This window comes from Ranitomeya imitator, chromosome 4 (assembly GCF_032444005.1).
Source record: "Ranitomeya imitator isolate aRanImi1 chromosome 4, aRanImi1.pri, whole genome shotgun sequence".
Lineage (NCBI taxonomy): Eukaryota > Metazoa > Chordata > Amphibia > Anura > Dendrobatidae > Ranitomeya > Ranitomeya imitator.
Window position 1 is genome coordinate 468,836,742 of NC_091285.1, and position 19,477 is coordinate 468,856,218.

The following is a 19,477-nucleotide window of genomic DNA, read 5'->3' on the forward strand; positions in this document are numbered from 1 at the left end:
ACAGTCACCAGCCCATGTAGGAGCATTAACATAATTAATCTACATATGCTGTAACAAAACAGCAACTGTTATTAGGCTACATCCCCATGGTCAGTAATCGGCAGCGCTTTGGATGCAGCACATGTCCGCTGTGTCCAAAGCGCTGCTGGCTTTTGAACGCAGGCGTTCATTGAACCGTGCGGAATCACTGTGCCATATACATTGGACTGGTGATATTTATCTTGCGGAGACTGAGTGTCTCCGCAAAATAAATAGACATGCTGTGGTCTGGAAAGAAGCCATGGGCACTGATGCATGTAGTGGACATGGGATTTCTTGAAATCCCATCCACTATGCTGTAACATCTGGCTGCTGTGGATGTACGTAGCGTCCAACCCGCAGCGTTTACTGACTGTGGGAACATACCCTCAGAAATCTGCATGAAATGCAATATCAGTTAAAAATTTTAAAAAATTTTAAAAAACTATGTGGGCTCCCGCATAATTTTAATAACCAGCAGAGGGAAAGCTGACAGCTGAGGACTGATGTTAATATTCTGGGAAAGAGCCAATAGCCATAAAGGTTCCCAGGCTGTTAATATCAGCTCACAGCTATTTGCTTAGCCTTTACTGGCTAGTTTACAGGGGAACCCCAGAAAAAAATTGACATGGGATCCCCTTATTAAAATCGAACCTGCAAAGACTAGGCAGACAGTTGTGGGCTAATATTAAAAACCTGGGGAGGGGCCATAGATATTAGCCCCCCAGGCTAAAAACATCAGCTCTCAGCCGCCCCAGAAAAGGTGCCAATTCTGGCACTTAGCCTTGCTCTTCCCAATTGCCTTGTAGTGGTGGCAAATGGGGTAATATTTGTGGGGTTGATGTCACCTTTGTATTGTCAGGTGACATCAAGCCCACGGCTTAGTAATGGATAAGCATCTATAAGACACCTATCCATTACTAATCCTATAGTTACATGGTAAATAAAAACACAGCCAGAATAAAGTCCTTCATTTGAAATAATCACACAGACTCCTTTATTGAATCTTAAATAACCATACTTACTGAACGCCTAATCCCTAACACCCTCGTTCTCTTTCAACAAAAATAAAATAATAAACCAACATATGATACTCCCTGTCCAACGTAGTCCATTTAATAACCAGTGTCCCACGACGATCTCACACGTAGAACAGTCACATCGGGAGATGTGATCTCTCTACCCTGTCTCCGTCCATACACTGACAAGAGGTAATCCCTTTTGCACCGCTGTGAGAGTTCACCGGAGTTCAGCTGATCAGCTCCGGTGCTCTCACTTACGGCACCTTTGCATGGGAAAGTTCTCATACAGTGGTAGTGCCATAAGTGACAGCACCGGAGCTGATCAGCTGATACACTGCGGAAGATATTAAGTCCTGTCAGTGTATTGCCGGAGGCCGGGCAGAGCGGTCACATCTCCCAATGTGACTGTTCTACATGCGAGTTCGCCATCGGTCACTTGGATTACCTGGACTATGGCGGACAGGGAATATATGTTGGTTTATTATTTTACATTATTTCTAGGAGACGAGAGTGTCGTGGATTTGGTGTTAGGTGAGTATAATAGGTTTTCATTTTTATGTGAATATGTATGTAATTTTACTTTTTTAACTTTGAGCACAGGCACCAGCAGATAGTACTCTCCCATCAGTGGCACCTGCTGTCACCATTATCAGTGACAGCAGACATAGCCAGATTGGAGCAGTAGTCTCATAAGCCCACACCTGCTTTTTTACTGCAGGTCACCACTGTAGGTCATAGTCAGCTGCGGAATCAGGCTGACATCTGCCAGCATGATCCCGCAGCACTGTGACCAACATACCAGCGGTAGCGTTACCGCACACAGCTGCACACACATGCCTACAGACACAGACACCCTCACACAGCCAGACAGACACACTCAAACACCCGCACACAGAGATACCCACGCACACAGACACCTGCAGACAGACACGTACATATTCTCCTCTCACACACATTCTCTGCCCACACACATATTCTCCACCCACACACTCTTCCTCCTTCTTACATAATTTCCTTCCTGCAGAATTTTTCCCTGTACATCCACAGCAAATCCGCAAACCTTTTTACACCTGCCATTTTGCGGCAGATTAGACTGACTCAATGTAAGTCAATGGATGCAGAAATGCTGCAGATCCGCAAAAAGTATTGACATGCTGTGGTAAATAAGCACTGAGAATAAGGACGGAATTTTCTGCAGCATGTGCACACCAATTCAAGAATGCCATTTTCCTTTAGCGTGGGAAAATATTTAGAAAAATTCCCAAGCTAGAGTTCATATGAGTTTATGCCACCAGGGGGCGCAGCTTCTATGATGGCACAGCAAGTCAATGAAGCTGCATTCCATTCATTCCCCAGTTTTTACAGCCAGGGGCGGCTGCATTAGCAGGGCTCTTGGTTGTAAATGTATTTAACCCCTTCAGATGGATTTACATCGTGGGACATGTCTGTACGGCGGACAAGTATGGGATATTGTTGCTTTTTTTTTTTTCCTTTTTTTTTTCAGAAGAACGAGGGTCGTCAGTTAGATTGAGCGTACAATAAAGATATTAAAACCCCATGTGTTTATTTATTTCATTAAAATACTTTTATAACTCTTTATTTTAACACCTAGAGCGCCCAAATTTTGCACACACAAACTACTAACATTATTAGTGAGGAATATATAAAAATATAATGGATATGAAATGGTTTACTTGTATGTAAACCATGTCTCATATCCTGACGGGTTTGATAAGGAGATAGGAAAAGCCAGCAATTGAATTACCGGCTTTTAAGCTATCTAGCTCTGTATTAAATATAAATATATACATGTGTGTGTCAATGACATATATATATATATATATATACATATATATATATATATATATATCTACCTATACTATGTGTAGACATTAATTGTATCTATTCTATTCTAACCTGTCAGTGTGATTTTACTGTACACAGGGCCGTATTTGCCACTAGGCACTTGAGGGCACGTGCCTAGGGCGGGGACGATGCGGGGGGGCGGCACCTGAGCAAGGGTTTTTTTTTTAAAGACCTGGGTCACCTCCCGACCAACTGCCACCCTCCCCCGCCCCCGCCTGCCCCCCGCCCACCTGCCTCCCACCTACCCTCCTTGAAGACTATACTCACCCTGCTACAGCGATGCCTGGTCTCAGCGTCTGTAGTGCGTCCTGAGTGAGCGGTCACGTGGTACCACTCATTAAGGTCATGAATATGCACATATTCATGACCTTAATGAGTGGTACCACCTTACCGCTCACTCAGGAATCGGGACAGAGCCAGAGGGATGTCGGCGCGGCCGCGCAGTGTGGGATAGGTGAGTATGAGGGACGGGGGAAGAAAAAGGATGGGGAGCCCGGAGCAGAGCCATGGGAGAAGGAGCGGGGGGGTGGAGAGATGAGCCATGCACACAGGGGGATTATGAGCCATACATACAAGAGGTGGGGGGGAATTATGAGCCATGCATACAGGAGGGGGGGAATATGAGCCATGCATACAGGGGGGGAATTATGAGCCATGCATTCAGGAGGGGGGATATGAGCCATGCATACAGGAGGGGGGATATGAGCCATGCATACAGGGGGGGAATTATGAGCCATGCATACAGGAGGGGGGATATGAGCCATGCATACAGGGGGGAATTATGAGCCATGCATACAGAGGGGGGGAAGTGATAACCACAATAACCTATAGGTAACAGATGCCCCTCATAAGCCTCTGTGTCTCGAAGTTCCAATAATGTCAGTGCACATATACAGAGTCATGAACAAAACACAAAGAAGAAAAGACTAGACCAAAACATGGTATGCACACCCGGGAAATACAAAAGTCAAAAATATATATGCTTTATTTACACCTCAAAAAAACAACAAACACAGAATAAAACCATTTAAAATAGGCCTAAATATAGGACCAATAGGCCCCACCCCTAAACAATGGTACATAGTGTAACATAGCGAAGCATAATAATGCAAAAATCAACAGCGTAAATAATGTGCCAGGCTATGTTAATGCCAATATATAATGTCCCTTGTACATAAATATAGTACAGCAAAAAAACTGACAGATAGGTAACAAAAGATCTAATTTGACAGATGAAACAGTTAGAAACAGAGTGATGGTACACAGTATACTGTAGTCATAATTAAATCCAATAAATTACAATGATGTGCACACATGAGTAATACCATAACACTGCTAGCCATGGAACGCCCATGATAATACATAGGCAAACTATAGGCATGCCCCCTAGCCTGAGCAAAATGATAATAAAGCACCCCCAGATTAAATTAATAACTAGGAGTGGAACATAGTACCGATATAGATGTAAGGCAATAAACCCATAGGGTCAGTCAAGAGATGACAAATGGTGCCAAAAATTGAATAAAGAAAACAGCACTGGTGCTGAAAGATCAGGTCAGTAAAGCATGGTCAGTTAAGGCATAGGACCAAGTAAGGGGTGAGGCAAGAGCGGGCTATTTAAATGGTTTAGGCCTATTTTAAATGGGTTTATTCTGTGTTTGTTGTTTTTTTGAGGTGTAAACAAAGCATATATATTTTTGACTTTTGTATTTCCCGGGTGTGCATACCATTTTTTGGTCTAGTCTTTTCTTCTTTGTGTTTTGTTCATGGTATCTTACAGACCAGGTTTTGCACCCTGCTTTACTATAGATGCAGGGGTGCACCCTTTATATACGTGCTTACATATACAGAGTCATCTCACCGGAGCTCCCCATGGTACCCGAGAAGACACTTTTTTCAATACTAAACATTGTGTACAGTGCAGTTTTTTTTCTAAATAGTTTGACGGTTAAAGGGAACCTGCCATGTAACTCATGCTGACCAGACCACGGGCAGCATGAATCAGAGTCTGACTGCGTGATTGCAGTCAGGTATATTTTTTCGGAAACAATACAGAGTTTCAGAGAAAACATAGCTTAAAGGCTGGCTTTCCCCCACAATGCTCTAGATCAGTGTTTTTCAACCAGTGTGCCGCGGCACACTAGTGTGCCGCGACACATGGTCGGGTGTGCCGCGGGGAACGGGAGTCAGCTGTTCTCTGTGCTGACTGTCAAGCTGACAGCCGGCACAGAGAAACTGCAGCGCGCCGGCTCCCGGAGATCAATTGTACTCGCAGACATCTACCAGCTGCGAGTACAATTGAGGCTCTGACCGCTGGGTCAGAGCGACGCCAGCAGCGTGATCAAGTCATGTGATCACGCTGCTGACGTCACTATCCGGCGCGCAGGAGAAAGAAGAGACTTGGTGGTAAGTGCTCCTGTGCTGTGGAGCTGAAGACACCGAAGATTCAGCATGGGGTGGGTTTATGGGGAGTATGTTGGGGGATTTATTAAGTGTGTGGGGGGATTTATTAAGTGTGTGGGGGGATTTATTAAGTGTGTGGGGGGGATTTATTCAGTGTGTGGGGGGGATTTATTCAGTGTGTGGGGGGATTTATTCAGTGTGTGGGGGGGATTTATTCAGTGTGTGGGGGGGATTTATTCAGTGTGTGGGGGGATTTATTCAGTGTGTGGGGGGATTTATTCAGTGTGTGGGGGGATTTATTCAGTGTGTGGGGGGGATTTATTCAGTGTGTGGGGGGGATTTATTCAGTGTGTGGGGGGATTTATTCAGTGTGTGGGGGGGGATTTATTCAGTGTGTGGGGGGGATTTATTCTGTGGGGGGATTTATTCTGTGTGGGGGGACTTATTCAGTGAGTGGGGGGATTTATTCAGTGTGTGGGGGGATTTATTCAGTGTGTGGGGGGATTTATTCAGTGTGTGGGGGGGATTTATTCAGTGTGTGGGGGGGATTTATTCAGTGTGTAAGTGAGGGGGGCTGGAATTTATTTAGCATGTGTGGGGCAGGGTGCATTTATTCTGTGGAAGGGGATGGATTTATTCTATCGGAAGGGCAGTGGATATATTCTGTGGGGGTGAGTGGGGAGATGGGGGTGGACACAGTAGCGAGGGGAAAAATGTGTGCTGACAGTACTGGGAGCAACGGTGATGGGATGTGTGAGGACAGTATGGGGAGTCGGGGGAATGTGTGAGGGGGGAATGTGTGAGGAGGAAATATGGAGAGAGCAAAGGGGTATGTTAGCAGGGGGGGATGTACAGGAGGAGGCTATTAGAAATGTGTGCAGACAGTATGGGGGGATGAAAGTGTGAGTGGACACAGAATAGATACTGAGTAGTGTGAGGGTAACAGCCAGGAGGAGACAGTATGCCAAGTAGGAGGAGTGTAATGAAGGGGCACAGTAGAGAGACTGGGCTCTCTATGAGGGACACAGTATGAGAAGGCAGCGTGAAGTATGGAAAAGAGAGAGAGGGTAGTGTGGATGGCATGTACCATAAGAGGGACAGTGAGGGTCATATTATGTGCTGGGAATAAAGTGAGGGGCAATTATTTACTCAGGGGCTCAGCCTAGGGCAGATATTGTTATTCCGGAGCATTATAATAACACTGCTATCTTTAAGGGTGTTGTGTCGGGATGTGCTGCAGAAGACAGGAGAAGATGGAAGTCTGCAGAAACGAGCTCTGCCGGTGGATGAGAAGAGTCATCATGGCATCTGGACAAGGTGAAGATGAAAAGAAAGAGGCGACTCCACAAACAACGTCATCTATCAGGTACCTGGATGTAAATGTGTTTTTTTTGTGATACTAATTCTCATTTTTATTTGTTAGGAACATTAAAGGGGATGTCCAAGGTTGTGATGAGTCTGCAGTCATACTATGTGACTGCAGACTTCTGAATTCTCACAGTGCACACTGCTATCATAATTCTCTGATGTTGGTGATTTACATACATGCGGTCACGTGCTGACTAGACATGTGTGGCCTCATTCAATGAAAATGAATTGACTGAGGCCGGACACGTCTAGTTAGAATGTGGCCAGAAGTATCCAAATCACATACTTGTGCTGTCATGACCGTCCACTCTGGCCACCGGCAAGGGAGAATCCTGAAAGTGTGCAGTGCTTGCGCTGTGAGAATTCAGAAGCCTGCAGTCACATAGAATGACTGCAGACTTTCATCTCAAACCTGGACGCACCATTTTGTGCCATTTTGGTTGGTGGTGTGCCTCGGAATTTTTTAAGTATAAAAAGTGTGCCGCGGCTCAAAAAAGGTTGAAAATCACTGCTCTAGATAACAGATCTTTAATTTGTGTACCTGTCAATCAACTGGATTCATGTTGGGAGAAGCCAACTGGCCATGGCCTTGGATAACTCTAATCTATTTTATGGTCACTGTTTATTTCTGTAAGGGTACCGTCACACTGAAACGACGCTGCAGCGATACGACAACGATGTCGATCGCTGCAGCGTCGCTGTGTGGTCACTGGAGAGCTGTCACACAGACCGCTCTCCAGCAACCAACGATCCCGAAGTCCCCTGGTAACCAGGGTAAACATCGGGTTACTAAGTGCAGGGCCGCGCTTAGTAACCCGATGTTTACCCTGGTCACCAGCGTAAACGTAAAAAAAAAAAAACACTACATACTTACATTCCGTGTCTGTCCCTGGCGCTGTGCTTTCCTCTGCACTGTCAGCGCCAGTCAGCCGTAAAGCAGAGCGGCGACGTCACCGCTGTGCTTTCCGGCTGGCCGGCGCTCACAGCCAGTGCAGAGAAGCACAGCGCCGGAGGGCAGACACGGAAGGTAAGTATGTAGTGTTTGTTTTTTTTTACGTTTACGCTGGTAACCAGGGTAAACATTGGGTTACTAAGCGCGGCCCTGCGCTTAGTAACCCGATGTTTACCCTGGTTACCAGTGAAGACATCGCTGAATCGGCGTCACACACGCCGATTCAGCGATGTCAGCAGGAGAAAGAAAGTTTCAAACGATCTGCTATGACGTACGATTCTCAGCGGGGTCCCTGATCGCAGTAGCGTGTCAGACACAGCGAGATCGTAACGATATCGCTGGAACGTCATGAATCGTGCCGTCGTAGCGATCAAAATGCCACTGTGTGACGGTACCCTAAAGCACTACTCCAGCGTTTTATTTATTTTGCTGCTGTCGTGATCTCACCTAATGTAAATGCCCTGCCCCTAGTAATATAGTAACCAGCCACTGTGTTTTGGTCTTCCCAGTGCCGCTCCAAGATCGTTTGTCCATCTTGTGATAACGACTTCTGATTGACTGGAAGTCAGAGGTAACGGTCAGAACAAGCTCTCAATCTAAGTCTATGAGAACCATCTTTCTGGCTCTCATAAACTAATATTGAAAAGTGAGCTCCAGGTCACCCAGCAAACAATGTAACAATCTGGCAGGTCACAATCTGCAGAAGACTATCGCCAAAGGCAGAGGTTTTGTGGAGTTGCAGAGCAGAACAGTACAGGTCTGTCAACTTTTTTAGTGGCCACAGCCGGGAACTGCAGATGCACCCATTTTGATTTGAATAGAGGCGGATGTGCAATACCAAGATATGGACACTATGCATTTGACGGAACCTTCTTTCTGGCTCTCATAGACTAACATTGAAACGTGACCTCGAGGTCGCCCAGCAAAACGATGGAACAATCTGGCAGGTCGCAAACTGCAGAAGACCATCACCAAAGGCAGAGGTTTTGTGGAGTTGCAGAGCAGAACAGTACAGCTCTGTCAACTTTATAGTGGCCACAGCAGATGCACCCATTTTGATTTGAGTAGAGGCAGATGTGTAATGCCCAGTTATGGACACTATACATTTGATGGATCTGTACTATTCTGCTGCGCAACTGAGCACTTCCGACTGCTACTGGTCCTGGGAACAGTTGATCGGTGGTTGATGATCATTGGGATCACACCCACACAGATCTGGTATTGATGACCTATCCTTAGTTATCGTTGAGTAAAAGTTTGTTTTTAACTGGTTGTCTCCCTCATTGAACTGCTAAACATCTGGTCGTGGGAAAACAAGGGCATCGGTTACATGCGGCCTGCAAGGGCGAAGCGCCCCAACAGCACAAGTGCACACATCCAGCCAAGACCCACACCTTCATGTAACGTGCCAGAGTGTGAGAGATGGGTACCTCGCTTAAGGCTACCGCCTCGCACCACGTTACACATAGAGCAAAGAAAAAAAACAAATTAGCTGTGTAGAAAGTCAAAATGAGCAATTGTAAGTATACAGTGCTATATAATATGATCATTGAAATATAGTAATAGGATACAAACTTTGATGGGAGGAGTGCTTCTTTAATTACATATATCTGGTACATATTTGCAATACATTAATTGACATTCTTCTATACATCTGACATAGGAAATTCTACTAAATTTGTTAATATCACTATGCTTCTTTAATTCTGAAATATTTTGCTTAATTCAAAAGCCATCAGCGTTTTATGAAAGCAGCTTGGAATTTAGGAATATTTATGACATTTAAGGGACTCCTCATCTGGGAAACACAGATTTTTATGAATTTAAGTGCATAAGAATACAGTTATATAAATTCCTTTGGTATGTAGCTGCGAAACTAGTGACAAAATCAGCTCTGGTAACAGTCAACCAATGCCTTAAAGGGTTGTCCCATGAATAAATATTAAATTTCTCTATTAGAAGGCAAGATACATGACACTTTCTCAATCAGAATTACGCAATAAGGATACTTCTGTATGTCGATACTGTAAAAATCTCTGTTGTAATCCGATATCTGCGGCTGTTAATATGTTCTCCCGGTCTTTGGATATGTCTCCTTCAGGTATTTTTGGGTCATACCACACTTTTCATAGGTTAATAGTGGAGATGAGCGGATTAGTCAAAATTCAAATTCACCTGTTCGCATGGATCTTCTCTGTAAATTCGCCTCTCCCAGAAGTTATTCTCCATGAATCTGATGTCTTCAGAGCATAATAAATGTAATATGTGAAGAAATAAAAAAAATTCTTAGACTCCCCTCATCGTAACACTCCCCTCTCCAGCCCCTCCACAACTCACCACCACCTGTACAATTCTTGTTGCATCTTCAGATCCCCCGCCAATCATACTTAATTCCCCAGGCCTCTCACGCTGTGCCAGTAGAGTACAGAGCAAGAACATGGGAAATCACAGACAGAAGCAATTTGTTTCCAAGGCACCAGAAATATGATTCATGTACTTCATCTGCCATTTTGTTTATGCTCGAAAAAGGCAGCATGCAGGCCAAAATGTTGCTTTTATGACACATTTTGGATGAATAAAGGAATAGAATGTATAATTCACAGGAGTCCAGGTTAGCGGCACCAGCGCGCATAGCCAAACACTTAGTCCGAAGGGGGTGAGCCAGGGAAAGAGCTGTATATCAGCCTGACAGCCTGGATTAATGGTGCTCTGCATATGTCCACGTGTAAACTTCAAACAAAGAAAAAGCATGCCGCACTCACCAAGACATTTGAAATTTCAGTCCTTTATTGCGTGACTTTCATATCAGATGGTCAGGTGCATAAGCATGCAGTGGGGTGTGAGGAGAGGATGTAGTGTCAACGGCCATTTCACGTTTCCACGGTTCAACGGGTCCAGGTGAGTAATTAGTTAGAAGAAACTCCCTTTTAAAGGGCTATCTTGTGATCAGACAAAAATAGCAAACATCTGTAACAGTGTTACATTCTACAAATGCATGGTTTCAAATATAAAATTCATAATAATTACTAGTATCCTTTCTAATTTAATTAGCAATAAGGAAATACAACTACAAAAAGACAGATAAATCAATTTTGGCATTCAGACCTACGGAACCTTGTGCCTGCATTTTGAGAATTTATTTGGTTTCTTGTCTCAATAATAAATACCTACAAAGCCCAAAGTCTCAGGGTCCAAATTATGGTACGTTTTCATGTGATTAATTAACCTTAAGGAACCTTTACCTGAAAAATAGATCTATAGTGCTCACGAAATCTCATTTTCGCAGATCTTATGGTTTTACCGATATAGAAAAACTGGCATGGACAAAAAAGAACATAGATTACAACCTTTGTTTTGCATGTTATTAAATCCGTCACCACATGTGAAGTAGACCCCATGCATAAGGGGTTAACTGTTATGTGTAAATTACAATTTGGACAATCACCGCATTTAGCGTTACGCGTTGGAATAGAGTTCTGTAACCAATTATTATTTGAAGGTTGAAGATGATTGGACACTAAAATAACTCTTAGATTACAAGATCTCCGAAAGGAAAAAATAGGTTTTAATATACCCATTTTTGTAAATCTTTATCTGTATACAGGACATGCCAATTTTTTCTTATGGATGCGTGTATTACTCTATCCATAGGACTATGTTTAAAATTAAACACAAATTGTTAGATTTTTGAGTCTTTATTAGAGATGAATACATTTTTGTTGTTTTTTTTTTAAAACAACAAATCATTTTGTGAAATGGAAGATATATGACTATGGGCTTCATTTAAAACACAATTTGGGTAAGCTCTATGTCTAAATATTTCTTTAAATTCTCTTATCTGCTCCTACCAAGGCACCATAATAGAATAATCTCTCTGTTGCCTTGGAAATGATTTGTCTCTGAATTTTCTGGTAACTCAGTGGGAATTTGCCCCAAGGAAGCACAGAGAGTATGGAGTGGTGCAAAGTAAACTACCAGAACGGACAGTGGGAGATCACAGTATCATGATATCACAAGATACGATACGCCATGACCTTCCCAGGCACATGAAATCAAGAAATCCCAGCACAGCTTCAGATGTCCAAAGATTCCAACATGAGCGGCTGGGAATAAGAAGATGCGGTGAGGACCACAGGGGTGGTGGAGAGGCTAGAGAGATGATTGATAAGGTGGGTATGATAATTTTTTTACACATTACATATACAGTATATGCATTATATAAGGATTTTTTTTAACCTTTTGATGGTCCATTATGGTTCATAAATTGGTGGTCAGCAGCCACTATTTTACTTAATCCACCCGAAAGCAAATTGCAAAAAAAATCTGCATTTTGGCGAATGCAGATTTTTGTAAAAATTGAGTAGAATTCAACTCAACTTGGATTTATTTATTCATCTCTAGTTTACAGGCTTCTTATGAAATTACTCCTTGTGTTTGTGTGGGAGATCAAGTTTCTGAACCCTACTCGGGACAGTCAGCAGTGGAAAATACCTATTTTTTTATATCTATTTATAACAAACTAATACTTTTACCTTTATTAAATACTAAACTTAAAATGTTGCAACTACAACAACAGCAAGTAGACCAGTCTACTTCTCCCTAATAAGTGATTAATAACAGTTCCTGATGTTATAATCTCCGTTGACGTAAAATAAATGTTATTACTTTTCTAAGGGTCTAATGTGGTCATAATATACACCAGGCAATCAAATACTAGAAACATATTCTTCTAGATTTATTCTTGTCCCTGAAAAGCAATTTAGCAATACTGCAAACAATAGTCCTAACTGCATTAGAAAAATGATATCCCTTCCAGTTTGATAGAAGCTAAAGTTCCTTTGAAAAAAAGACATATATTTAAACATTAAAGTTTATCTTGACGTTTAATGAATTACATTCAATAAAAGTTTAAGTTAAAGGGTTATTCCCAAAATCACAATGTGGTCTTATAATAATGCAAACATATAAAGGGAGCCTGAGAGGTGATACATGCTGCACAAACTGTCGGCATATATGGGCAGAGACTTGTCAGTTGCCAGTGCAGCTCGGTCTATGACAGCTATTATAAGTATGCTTTTCCCTGAAATGTCGCAGGCTCGCAGCATTTCACAGTTAAACATACATCGCTGTGATTGTACAGCTAGTGTCTGACTCCATCACTCCCCCTTATCAAGACAGGCAAGTAAATCGCCGGTCTTGATGAATCAAGGTCATAGACTTTATACTTTGGTTTCCAAAGCTTGCAATCTTGCAAAGTATTGATTATCTAACCACATATAGCTGGAATTACATGTTGCATTTGTCAAGAATTTAGTCGCAAATAAACATGCACCAGTTTTACACCAGTACATGAAATCACAGAAAATCAATAAATCCACCAACACTTATCTAAGTTTAGGTAACTTTTGAGTGCTCAGCTTTTGTGAGTTGTCCAGAACTAATTTGTTTCTTTGGCAACATGTAACTTGTGGCCTGACTATAGTAATTTTAGATGGCTATGCAATGGTAAGATAGCTAGATATCTCTTATGCGCTCTATCCCTTCCATTTTGAGTTAAATGTCACTATCCTATTTTCATGAATGTTAAAGCAGAAATGTCAAAAGCCCGTGAGCCTCAAAGCCCACCCACAGATGTTTATTGACAGCTTTTCGCCATCGCATGTATACATGAAAAACCGCCAATCCAGCTCTATGTTTTACTCTATATCTGAATATTCAGATACAAGATGTCTATCCTGCGATGCCCTCGCATAAGGAGCTGGACTGGTAACAGAACCAATACTAGTTGATTCGAATCAATTCACAGGGTCCGGTCCATCGACCATGTCAGTAATCTATGGCAAATGGACAGGAGTCCTGAGGATCTTCTCCAACCTGACAGTATCCTTAGGTCTTTTTTGATTAGTTGACTTGAAGCTACGTCATATGTGCATCACACCACAACTATAAATCCCACCAGGTCAGCTAACCAAAAGAAGAGATGCCGATGCTAGGAAGTAGGAAACTATTATCAGGACTCTAGTCCAACAGCCACATACTGTATTACTGACGTGTCCAATGGACATTAGTAGCACTTGTTTTTCAAGCCTTTTGTTAACCATGTCCCAACTTTTTGAGATATGTTGCTGCCATCAATTTCTAAATGAGTCAATTCAGCTTCTGACATGTGTTCTATGTTGTGAATAAAATATGACTTTCACAGATTTCCAAATCATTGCATTCTTGTTTACCTTACATTTTACAATGTCCCACCTTTTTGGGAAATTGGGATTGTAAAATCAGTCTATATACTGTGAATTGTGCACGGACCTTTGTTCTTTCATGTTGACATGTTCCCAATTCATTGCAATCTCATGACTGCTCCATCATACATTATAATGCAAAATCTAAATGCGAGGCATGCTAGCTAAGAGTATTACACTGGTTCTTGGCTCACCCACCCCTTGCAGCATTTCAGAAAAAAAAGATTAAAAGTGTTTGCATAGTGGGGAACAAATGGCATATTGAAGAATAGTTAAGTAGATAAATGACTTTCACTCATACATCTCTACATCTGTTCAGTGTTTATTTCTATCTCGGCTGCAACCCCCTACATGGATCTTGCCACTTGGCCTGATTGAAATGTTTGCTTGTAGCAACATACTTACTATTGATGCTACTCCTCTGAAATTGAACATACACTGTGTGCACAATTATTTGGCAATTTGTATTTTTGAGGATTAACTTTATTATTGAACAACTACAGTGCTGTTGGTCAATCCAAAAGGTTAATAAACCTGAAACCTGAATATTTAAGAAAATAAAAGTGAGGTTTTGGCTTTCTTAGGAGAATATTTGTCTGTAGAATTATTGGGCATTATTATTATGCAACTAAATGAAAAACCTACATTTTCCCATCTCAATTGTTTATTTTCATTTGTTAAAGTGAGAATTATAACCAAATAATTCAAAATGTACAAAAGCACATTTTTAACATTTCAAAATAATATAAGTGGCCAATATAGCCATCCCTTTTATCAATAACAGTCATAAGCCATTCATGGAGTCTGTCAGTTTTTTATTCTGTTGATGATCAAGTTTTTGGACAGGACCAGCCATAGCCTCCCAGTCAATAATCTTTACTAGCCTTTACTGGCTAGTCAAGCAGTGGAGACTTCGATGCATGTGAGAGGGCATTGTCCTATATATAAATCATGGTTTTATTGAATGATGGAGACTTTTTCCTTTACTATTGCTTTAAGAAGGTGTCTTCTAAACACTGGCTTCTCCCCAGATTCCCCAGCCACTTTTTACTTAGACTATCACCCCCTTCCATTTCCACCTTTACACTTTCGGACAGTCTGGTTCTTTTATGACTGTGCGCATGTGCTAGGTCCAGCTTCCCCTCTGACTTCCGGAAGTGCTTGATCAGGTGACCATGCGTTCTATTGCAGTTCACCTAGCATGATTCCAGAAGCCCCCTTTGCTATAGGGGGTGGAGCCCGGCATCATGCGCCATCCTGAGTCTCTCAGAGAAATTTGGCACCAATGACATGGTGAGTGTCAATTAGATACTGACATATTTAAATCTCCATGCGTTACCTCTTGCCTGATATGCCCCTGAAGAAGCGAGCAGCGAAACGGCAACCATCGGATGTGAGGGCAACACAGCTTGTCCCACAGTTTCCTTACTCTTTCTAACTTCAGGTAATACACCCTTGTTATGCATAGCAATTTTGCTATGTGTTTAGAAGGTCCTTAGATTCTTAGATTCATTTGTATGACCACTAAGTGTGCAGAGCATGCAATGGCACCTCTGCTATGTCACACTCTTCACTCTGGTTCTCTTCCTAATAACCTATTAATGAAATTATATATAATTGCTATGTTCACATTTACCTTTTTAATTTATTACCCAGCTTTTAGCAATCTCTTCTTATCTAACAGCTACATGCTGTATAAGAATAAGATTATGTTGTGTTACAAATATTGAACATTATCTAATATACAATTGCCTAGAATACTACTTCCTGCAATTTGTGCCAACTTCCGTGGCTTTGTCCGGAGCTAATGTCCGGAGCTAATGTCCGGAGCTAATGTGCGGAGATAATGTCCGGAGCTAATGACCGGAGATAAGTGACGTCAACAGTGTCCAGTGTCTGATTGGTTGCCGCCTGCTGTGAGCGACCAATCAGAAACGTGCCGTACTGTGACACACTCCGCCCGCCATTTTGGTGTGATTTTTGAATTTTTACCTCACCGCAAGTTTCTACTGCGTGGAGGCGGGCCCAGTGACGTTGCTCTTCAAGCTCCTGCCGAATTTCGTCAAAAAAATGATAATACCATTTACCAAAACTATATATATTTAGTTGTGAAGTGGTTCAGTGACATTTTCACACCAATTTTGAACTTTTGTTTGGTGTTTTCTCCATATACTGCCTATTATTTTTGTTCTTTCTTACTATTATATATTAATTGTATTATTCTTACATTTGAATAAATAAAGTATATATGGATTCTAGACTCCCGATTCTTTAGAATCGGGCTGCCATCTAGTAGGACATATGGGAGTAATTCTAAAGGCTGGCAGTAGGTTTGCGAGTTGTCTTCGAGTTTATCTTCAACTAAAAAAAGCCCAACTAACTCATGTTTAATAATGACAACCCATTAAATGTAATGCTGGGGACATTGTACCATATATTTTATTTATATATATATATATATATCTACTATATAAAGCTGAATGTGTGTGTGTGTGTGTATGTGTGTGTGTATGTCCGGGATTGGCATCTGCACCGTCGCATCTACAGCCACAAAATTTTGCACAGTCACACGTCTGGACCCCGAGAGCGTCATAGGCTATATTGTGAGGCGAAATTTTAACCCCACGCGTTCCAATTCACCAAACAATTTTGCCCCTATCTACATAATGGGGAAAAAAGTGAAAGGAAAAGTGTTGGAAGCGTCGTAGCTACAGCAACAAAATTTTGCACAGTCACACGTCTGGACCCTGAGAGCGTTATAGGCTACGTTGTGAGGTGAAATATTAACCCCGCGCTTTCCAATTCACCAAACAATTTTGCCCCTATCTACATAATGGGGAAAAAAGTGAAAGGAAAAGTGTTGGAGGCGTCGCAGCTACAGAAACAAAATTTTGCACAGTCACACGTCTGGACCCTGAGAGCGTCATAGGCTACGTTGTGAGGTGAAATTTTAACCCCGCGCGTTCCAATTCACCAAACAATTTTGCCACTATCTACATAATGGGGAAAAAGTGAAAGGAAAAGTGTTGGAGGCGTCGCAGCTACAGCCACAAAATTTTGCACAGTCACACGTCTGGTCCCTGAGAGCATCATAGGCTATGTTGTGAGGCAAAATTTTAACCCCGCGCGTTCCAATTCACCAAACAATTTTGCCCCTATCTACATAATGGGGAAAAAGTGAAAGGAAAAGTGTTGGAAGCGTCGCAGCTACAGCAACAAAATTTTGCACAGTCACACATCTGGACCCAGAGAGCATCATAGGCTATGTTGTGAGGTGAAATATTAACCCCGCCCTTTCCAATTCACCAAACAATTTTGCCCCTATCTACATAATGGGGAAAAAAGTGAAAGGAAAAGTGTTGGAGGCGTCGCAGCTACAGAAACAAAATTTTGCACAGTCACACGTCGGGACCCTGAGAGCGTCATAGGCTTCGTTGTGAGGTGAAATTTTAACCCCGCGCGTTCCAATTCACCAAACAATTTTGCCCCTATCTACATAATGGGGAAAAAGTGAAAGGAAAAGTGTTGGAAGCGTCGCAGCTACAGCAACAAAATTTTGCACAGTCACACGTCTGGACCCCGAGAGCGTCATAGGCTATGTTGTGAGGTGAAATTTTAACCCCGCGCTTTCCAATTCACCAAACAATTTTGCCCCTATCTACATAATGGGAAAAAATGAAAGGAAAAGTGTAGGAGGCAAATTGACAGCTGCCAGATGTGAAGAAGGGGGACTTAAAGAATGAGAGCGATGGCGCCAAAGAGTATATACCGTACAGTTGCTAAGGTGGGGCCTCGACATGGGATACTCACCACACACGGGGATATGAACACACACAAAATGCGCCACACACTACCACGTGCTTGAACACATATTACCCTCAGCACACATTTCACCACAAATACACCAACCTCGCCACATAGAAGTCAAAACACAAAAGTCGCCACTCAAAACTCGCCACGCGCAGAACTCGCCACATGCAAAAACTAGGCTCTTGCAAAACTCGCCACAAGTGCAAAATTCTCCTCATGAAAAACTCGCCACACGCAAAACTTGCACACGCGGAAAAATTGCCACATGCACAAAAGTTGCAACACATGCAAAAGTTGCCTCACACAAAACTTACACATACTCAAAAGGCACCACACATAATACTCGCAACGCGCAAAACTCGCCATGCGCAAAACTTGCTGCACACAACTTGCTACACTAACCTGTCACATGCAACTCGACACACAAAAAGTTGCTACACGCATGTTGCTACACAAAACTCATCTCACAAAAGTCGCTACATGCATGTCGCCACACGCAACTCAACACACACAACTTGACAAACGAAACTCGCCCTAAAACACACACAAGTCTGGTATTATCCTTCAAAAATAAAAATCTGATTAATAAGCAGACAAACTACAACAATTGCACCATATAGGAAATACGGCAGCTGTCAGTCACATGACCTGTCTATTATGTGTATGTGTGAGCTAATATATACTGCCAGGGGGAGGGCTTCATGTTGGCTGGGGATTTATCAGGCTGCCAATTTAGCTTACAAATACTGAGGTAAAAATACTGAGCAAATAACGTGTGAACGAGGTCTAATACAGGAGGAGATGACACACAGGTATATACTATATACAGGGGAGATGACACACAGATATATACTATATACAGGAGAGATGACACACAGGTATATACTATATAGAGGAGGAGATGACATATAGGTACATATATATACAGGAGGAGATGACATACAGGTATATACTATATACAGGAGGAGATAACATACAGGTATATGCTATATATAGAAGATGACATGCAGGTATATACTATATGCAGGAGGAGATGACACTCAGATATATACTATATACAGGGGAGATGACACACAGGTATATACTATATACAGGAGGAGATGACATACAGGTATATGCTATATATAGAAGATGACATGCAGGTATATACTATATGCAGGAGGAGATGACACTCAGATATATACTATATACAGGGGAGATGACACACAGGTATATACTATATACAGGAGGAGATGACATACAGGTATATACTATATATAGAAGGAGATGACATTCAGGTATATACTATATATAGGGGAGATGACACACAGCAGGTATATACTATATACAGGGGAGATGACATACAGGTATATACTATATACAGGAGATGACATACAGGTGTATACTATATATAAGGGAGATGACAAACATGTATATACTGAGGTGATGAGGTGAAAATGAGAGGTGTGAGGTGAAAATGAAAAGGTGTGAGTGCAAAATGAGAGGAGTGAGGAAAAATAGTGGAGTGATCAAAAAAATGACAGATGTGAGGTTGAAATGACAAGTGTTAGGGGGGAATGAGAGGAGTGAGGGAGAAAATGAGAGGTGTGAGGGAGAAAATGAGAGATGTGAGGGGGAAAATGAAAGATGTGATTGGGAAAATGAGAGGCATGATGGGAAAATAAGAGAAGTGAGGTGCTATAACTAACCACAGATATTTACTATGCCCAGGCAACGCCGGGCTCTTCAGCTAGTATATATATATATATATATATATATATACACACACACACATACTGTGTATGAATTTTATGACT